An 8,074-nucleotide genomic window follows, 5' to 3' on the forward strand; every position below is an offset into this window, starting at 1 on the left:
GTGGCTTTCTGTACTATGTGCGCATTTTAAAAGCACAGCGCGGAAGGTGCTGGTACTCGCGCCGCGAAGATATGCTGTCGTCACGCTCGTGGCTACGAAGAATTCCTCGCATGTTGTCTGCTATAGCCTCACTTCCCGACTTTGACAAAGAATAACAAAATGTATGAATGGTGGAATGCAACAATCAGGAACAAATGGTCAAAATTTGCATAAATTGAACTGCAGCAAAACATTTAGTAAAAAAGGTAAAAAGGCCACATGTGTCATTCTTTCGCGTATCTAATACTATAGAGTAGAGAATTTTAGTGTGTCCGGTATTCCGACAAGCGCGGTTGGTTTGCCGGATGAGCGGGAGCGTAAGCGTGAGCGGCCAGATTGGTGGCGCCAGCTGGTGACGCAAAGCGCAACCACACAAACACAAAGCTAATTACTATATTCTGCGTAGCTGCTGGCGTAAATTTTCGACAATGGCGTAATCGTGTTCACAAGTACGCCGCTGCCAAAAGTTTGCACCAGTAGCGAAGCAGGATATAGTGGGTTACTGCAGTTTTAGCTCTGTGTTTGTCTGGTTGAACTCTACGCTACCAGGCGGCTGCACCGCTCTGGCCACTCATGTTTACGCCCCCGCAAATCCGGCAATCCGCCCAAACCGCTCCCGTTTACCGGAATAGCGGACAGGCTAAAAGTCTCTAACGTCTCTAATGTTACAGTAACGTAATGTGTCCACCTCTTTAAATTATCAGGACTATTTTCTACCTTTTGCCATTCTGGTAGCATTTTTACGAAAATAGCTGACGCGTGATTTGTTTGCGACTGCGCATTTTGCGACCGCGCGCAAGAAGAATTCACGGAGGCAGCGCGGAAGGGACGGTAGGCGGCTTCGACTCCGCCAACAAGTGCGTACTATGCGCGCGCGACCGCGCGCCGTATCTTGAAAGCGATCTGCAGACGGCTCGTGCCTATGGTCGCGCTGTTATCTCGCCGCTCTTGCGTTGAACCGAGATAGATCGCACGAAGGTCGCTTCGCTCGCTGCTGCTGCCGCGCTTGCTCACACCAGCGTTTGGACAGCGAGTATCCGCGCTCATCGAATACGATGTGTTCATGTTTGCACGTGTGCGCTGACACCATGCCTGTTAATTCAGTTAGTAAGCGAATGTTTCCAAGTTTATACTGCCGATAAAACTAGTATCCTTACTTCTTATAGCTGTCTGCTAATTTGCTATCAGAATCGATGCTTCACTTTTCGGGCGAAAGTGCAACTATTCTTTTAGTTTGAAAAATAAAAAAGCGCATGGAGCATATAAGACAATTCCGCCTATCGATATGGATTACATGAACAAGTGGACTTGAGCGACAGATTGCAATGTTCAGGTTGCTAATTAATACAATTCACTGAATAACTTCTTAAGTATTCTATTTGAAGCATATGTACAGATTCCGAAATTGAGGCCCAGGAGTAATCACGTCGTTGCATCACTTCTATACTGTACGGCTTCCATTCCGCAATTTCAACATGTGCCCTCAAGCGAATAGTAAGATTAGTTTAGAAGTGTTATAAAAGAGGAAGTCATGAGAGTATGTGCATATTCGTTTTTGATATCGCGTTCTATTGGCTGCATGGTTTTAACAAATTTTCGACCATAGTTGCACAGACGGTACGTTAATAGCGTCATGAATAGGTGACACGCACAATATCAACCAACAAAAGATAGTGGGAGGGTGGTAATTACACTTGTAGCTGAACCGGTTGAGACCAACCTGAGATCTTTCTTTCTTTGTCTTTGTTGACTGTTCCTTTAAAAAGAAGCAATAGTCATTCTGAATGTGTCGCCTTTTGTATGCTTAACTGTGCTTAAAAAGGAAAACTGCAGACGCCTCAATTAACGTGAGGTTCACGCATCATCTAGCTTAGTGCATATTGGCAATAATAAAATGAAGCTTGTCTGTGCAATGTTCTGTACAGGCTTCGACATTTTTGAAACAAACAGCGACCACCAGCATGGAGTTGTGTGTGTGTGTGTGTGTGTGTGTGTGTGTGTGTGTGTGTGTGTGTGTGTGTGTGTGTGTGTGTGTGTGTGTGTGTGTGTGTGTGTGTGTGTGTGTGTGTGTGTGTGTGTGTGTGTGTGTTGCGTACGTGTGTGTGTTTTGTACGTGTTGTGTTCGTGTGCGTTGTGTGTGTGAGGTGGGGGGGGAGCACATGTACATTTTGTCCCATGGTGAGTGCTGTTTGTTTCAAACTGTATACGGTGCCACTGACTCACCACGTACCAATGTTCTGCAGTTAACTGAAACGAATAGCCGTCTGGCTGGAATAAACATTATTTGGAAGTGACCTCCCACACGGTACTCACACATGCACACACTGCAGGTCTTTGTTGACCACTCTTCCAAAAAAAAAGGTCTTGTGCTACAGCACTTCACTGAGCTCCGTACAATCATGCTACTGCCATATGTATATTAAAGCACCACTGTTGTTTTCAAGTCAGTCGCAGCATGACACCCTGAGAGAGGAACCAAGGTCCAGCGCCCAAGCAAGCAGCACGGCCTTGCACCAAAGGTTGTCTCCATAATCAGGTGTCTTCATGAATGAGTTCTAACTCAAAAGTCTTCATCAACGTAATGACGAGGCCACATTGAGTTTTTTTTTTTTCAACACCAACATGGTTTGATATATAAGCTGGTTCTCTTGCACTGTAGTAAGAAGTTTGCTGTTTCTGTTTTGTCTTCATGTGGCCTATTTAGCTGTCATTTTTACTTGCTTTAAAATAAAACGCTTTTCTATTTTTGTACGACACAAACTGTAGCCTGGTTCTTCTTTGTAGCATCATTTACCACAGTGTTAGCGCTGCCACGTGCTCTTCGTCACGCATGACAATCTTCCCATAAAACTAGTATCATTACTTCTTATAGCTGTCATATATCCCACAAATATATATATATATATATATATATATATATATATATATATATATATATATATATCCCACAAATATCTAGTTCCTTGGTTTATCGAGAAAAAGAAGAACACCCGTCACGGTGGGTAAGCGGCTATAGCGTTGCGCTGATAAGCACGAGGTCGCGGGATCGAATCCCGGTCGCGGCGACCGGATTTTCACGTGGAAAATGGGAAAACACCTATGTCCTGTGCATTAGGGGCACGTTAAAGACTCCGTGGTGATCAAAATTAATCCGGAGTCCCCCACTACGTCGTGCCTCGTAATAAAATCATTATTTTGGCGCGTAACACCCCAGCATTCATTCGTAGAAAAGAAAGCGTAAGAGTGAAATTTGATTAAACAATCTTCAGGTGAGAACAGTTTTGCTATTTTGCGGCCCAGCTACGATGGTTCAACCAATATCTGACTTTACACAACAGTTCACATCAAAAAAGCATTCGATTCTATCTGCATTTTGAAAATACGCACATCTCCTTCAATGTGCACTTCACAATATCTGGACACTATGAGATAATGCACACCTGAGTAAACTGAGTAAACTAAAAACGGAGACGCGCACAAGCTCTATGTGTCGCCTTTGTGTTTTTTGCTACAGTAGAATATTTTCAGCTTTGGCCACGCAGCCTAATTTTGGTTTGGAGACCACATGCATATTTACATGATATTTGCTATCTTTTAATTCAAACATGAGAGAAGTTCAGATGTAAATGGAGGCTAGAAATGATAAACACTGGTCTAAGAGGGAATAGCGGCTGCTGTAAACGTTTCTACACAGAAATTTCTCTTCGTGAGGACGGCAACTGCCCTTACAAAGAGAAATATGCCCTTTCAAAGCGTTGGCTTCAGCGACAGTCCTGGTTCGCCCATTATTCATCGCCATAGAAAATTGTCTTTACACATGACACTTCTGTACAGGGGCACAGAAAAAATGCGAAGTAACAGGAAAATTATGACAGAAAACATGACTCTTTATGTACCTCAAAGTCGATAATTGTTTTACACATACATTTGCTGTAAAATAAAACAGAAAATATCATTAAAATGACAGAAAATTATTTAACAGATAACAGAGCTTTTCCTTTGATACAAAACAGATAACTGTCATTAAACACAAAATGTATCTTATGTAAAACAGAAAGAACTTGTTAAATAATAAAAAAGGAGAAATAGAGAACAGAGCTTTAGAGAAATTTTCTGGCAAGGCCAGAAAGCCAGAAAATTTGTTTTTCGAAGGAAAAAATGTTTACAGTGCAGCGTAGGCGAGAAGACTCGAGGTTTTGGAAAATACGATAGTGGCTATATTCCATATTTATGTAAATGAGTTTCTCCTATCGCTCTGTGTTCTCCACTATCCTTTCCATCTGTCGTTTTCCTCCCTCACCCTCAGTCACACACCGCTGACTGCCGTCCAGGCGTCAACAGACTGCGTTGGACAAAGGGCGGTTCAACAGTAATTTCCTTTCATTCCTTATAGCGTAAACCCAGAACTACAACTATTCGAAAAATTAATGCGCAACTGTGCCTCGTCGCGTGGCACCTTAGGTATGTGCGCACGTGTCTCGCACGCGTACGAGACAGGTCGACGAGCACGGACCCCCCACGTGACCTCCGCGGTGCTGAGGTCACGTGCCGCTGGCGTCGCTTCGCACGCTGCTCGCACATGTGCCGCCGCAGCGGCCCATGCAAATAGAATCGGGCCCCCGCAGACCCGAAGCGTAGAAGGATAAGGCAACGCTCCGACGAGAAGTTCCTTCATTCGACTTTCTGATGACGCTCGCATTCATGTTTGCAGCGCGCGTTTCGTAAACGCTCCCGCAGAATTAAAGGCACGAGCACACTGGACGAACGCTGGACATCAACTGAGTTTACTACGCAGTTGCACACAAATGGGAACGGGAGCTCATGAATGCGACATGAAACATAGAGAAAGAAATTTCACTATACATGAAACGTGGATGTGGGCTCCAGCAACCAACTAGCCCGCCTCACCGCACTGACTCCTCCTGGTGACCTTGCGAGGAAGGCGAGTTGGGGAGCTGACCATTTCGTATAGCAGCCTAGCTACGAAAGCAGTCGGCTTTATTATTATTATTAACGCGACAGCGTTAAGGAGCTCGTGTCGCGCCGAACGCTGCGTTGCTCGACGCTCACCGCGTCCGATGCGGGGCGCGTAGTCGCTGCGCCGTAGCCCATTGTCTTACACCCCTTGGCGGGTCGACGGGAACGCTATCGCGTTCCACCCTTGAAGCCGAAGCTTAAGCGTCCTCCAATTTTTATTATTATTATTATTATTATTATTATTATTATTATTATTATTATTATTATTATTATTTAGACAGCTACGTACTAAGCGCCATCCTGCATGCCCTTTGGTTTTGCAGTGGCACAACGTCTGCAGCGGTACGACGTTCCCACAAGCGCGGCCGGCCGCAGGAAATTCATCGAAGGGTAAAAGGCGAAGAGTGTCAGGCCGACACGGTGTTCGAGCGCTGACACACTGCCCCTCCGAAGGCACGGAGCGAGAAGCGTTCGCATGAGAAAAGCTGGAATAGGCGACATCGACAGTTTGAGGGTGGGGATTTATAACGACGTACCTCCTTTGAAACGGGGCTGTGACGAGCTATAGTCAGGTTTTGCGACGGCGGCGGGACGGCGCTTTCCCGTCCCGTTATGCTTCTCGTCGTCATTTCTGAACCCCTACCACCATACACTTTCGTACAATAATTGCCAGAGGGCGCTAGCGACTACGGGAGCTTAGTGTTCCTGTATTAGGTGCGAGCTCCACCACTGGAGAAGCTAGCGCTGCCGTCGGCGTGACGTGGTATGAGGGATCACGTGGACACAGCGGCCGCGTCGGCTGCTTCGGAAGCGCCGAAGCAAGCTGAAACGTACGTTTCAAGTACCACCTGGGCTGCGGTTCTGGTGAAGTGGGGAGGTTTTCACGCTTCGTGTGTCCACTTGACCAGACTTGAAGCACATAGTAGGTCGCGGCGGCTTTTTAAGGCGTCCAACATGGCAGACTCGGTGCCCCAGTGCCGGACGTACACAACGGAGCCCGGTGTCAGCCTTCACACGTACCCGCGGGACAAGAAGCTGCGTGAAGCTTGGATCACGGAATTCAGAACCGGCAAGCAGCCTTCAGCTACAACTCGGGTGTGCAGCAAGCACTACCCCGAGGAGCATTTCTGCTACGGCGTCGGGGCAGCGATGTTCAGAGACTAGCAGAAAGCGCGCATTGAGACGCTCGCCCGCGCGCGCTGCCTGGCCAATGTCATGAAGCTTTGATCTGTGTACTTGTTGATGCTAGACAGTGGTAAGTTCACTGGCATGGAAAGGGAACGGTAAGAGGCACGTTAAAAAAAAGGCATGGCATATACTCATGTTTGGCTTAGCACCAAACAATGTATTGGAAACTAGAATGAATAGAAGCAGCACAAAACTGTTCGCTGAGAAAACATGCATGGAGACGCGCAGTCGGTCGCTGCGAACCCGTGCGATCGCTGCATTGAGGCTTCATTGAGGCTTCATTGAGGCTTCCGTTTCGTTATACAGACAGCACACTGTAAGAACATATTTCACACAGTTTGCTTCACCGACTACCTACCTGTCACGCAAGAAACCGGTTCGGGGGGTCTCCATCGCGGCGACCCCGCGCAGTGGGCGTTCACTGTACGTATTCTGTAATGAGACAGCGTCTGTAAACTATTCTGCGCTTTCTGTTTGCCCAAGATTATTATTTTGACAGTAAAGAACTTCTCTTGCTTCGAGAGTACTTACAGAAATGTCCAGGAGGGATCCCGCGTAGTGTTTTTATGCGAAGCATATTACTAGAGCTCAACCCAGCTCCTCAGGCGCGGCGGTGTCGCCTTCAATACCACGTGACACCGTGACGTCACGACAGAGGAGAAACGGGGCTCCAACTCGCGGCGTCGCCTTCAAGGCTGACCACATGACACCGTGACGTCACGACAGAGGAGAAACGGGGCTCCAACTCGCGCCGTCGCTCGCGGCGTCGCGGCGGTTTATAAGCAGCTGCGCTTGTTTCTAGGTGGCTTTGGCTCAACTCTTGCAAGATGGGCTGGGTGGGAATCGAACCAGGGTCTCCGGAGTGCGAGACGGAGACGCTACCACTGAGTGGTAGAATACTCGCCTGCCACTGAGCCACGAGTACGATGCTTCAAAGCGGTACAAAAGCGCCTCTGGTGAATGCGGTGTTGCCTTAGAAACGAGCTGTTTTTAAGGCTCAGGCGTGCGTCGCTTGCTCAGGCGCACATTTCGTTGCCGCGCCGAACGCTGCGTTGCTCGACGCTCACCGCGTCCAATGCGGGGCGCGTAGTCGCTGCGCCGTAGCCCATTGTCTTACACCCCTTGGCGGGTCGACGGGAACGCTGTCCCGTTCCACTCTTGAAGGCGAAGCAGAGTAACGCATGAGTTGTTTCTTCGTCTAGCCGAACCAAATATAGCCAAGCAACAGCAGTTCACCAGGCTAAACAGTGGTTCAACAACTAAAATAAAGGCTAGTATGCTTCGCATCCTGGGCTTAACCTTAGCTAAGCCACAGCCATTTCTTTCTTGAGCGCCTACAGCCAAACCTATGAGGAGCACATCGCGTTATCCCTCATACTACGCAAGGAACCCACGAAACACGCAAGCAGCTATTTGATGTCTAAAAGATGTCTTGAACGGCTAATTCAAAAGCCTAGTAGCTGTCTTGATCAAGACATTTTGTAGCCATGGACGTCTAGAAGTACTTCACTAAGCCCTGCTAACGTTACGCTGAAAGTTGGCTAATGGACAGCTTGGCAAGAACAACTGAAGACTTTTATTAGACATTCCCTCAAATTTTTGCGGCAGCTGTTACAGTAGCACGACGTTTGCCCACAGTTACAATTTATTTTAAACGAGGCATGGACATCAGAAAAAAAGTTTATGTTGTCGGATAGAGTGATGCACAGGTAGTTTTTCCAGATGTGAACCATGGGAATGGTGTAGTACAGTCTCATTGGTCAATTAGTGCTTTTTAATTAGACCAATCAATTGAATGCCGCCTGTCAGAATTATTTTGCAAATAAAACAAGATCTGTATTGTATGCTGATATCATTCCGATGTTCACCC

The sequence above is a fragment of the Dermacentor andersoni genome, chromosome 2, assembly GCF_023375885.2.
Source record: "Dermacentor andersoni chromosome 2, qqDerAnde1_hic_scaffold, whole genome shotgun sequence".
Classification (NCBI taxonomy): Eukaryota; Metazoa; Arthropoda; class Arachnida; order Ixodida; family Ixodidae; genus Dermacentor; species Dermacentor andersoni.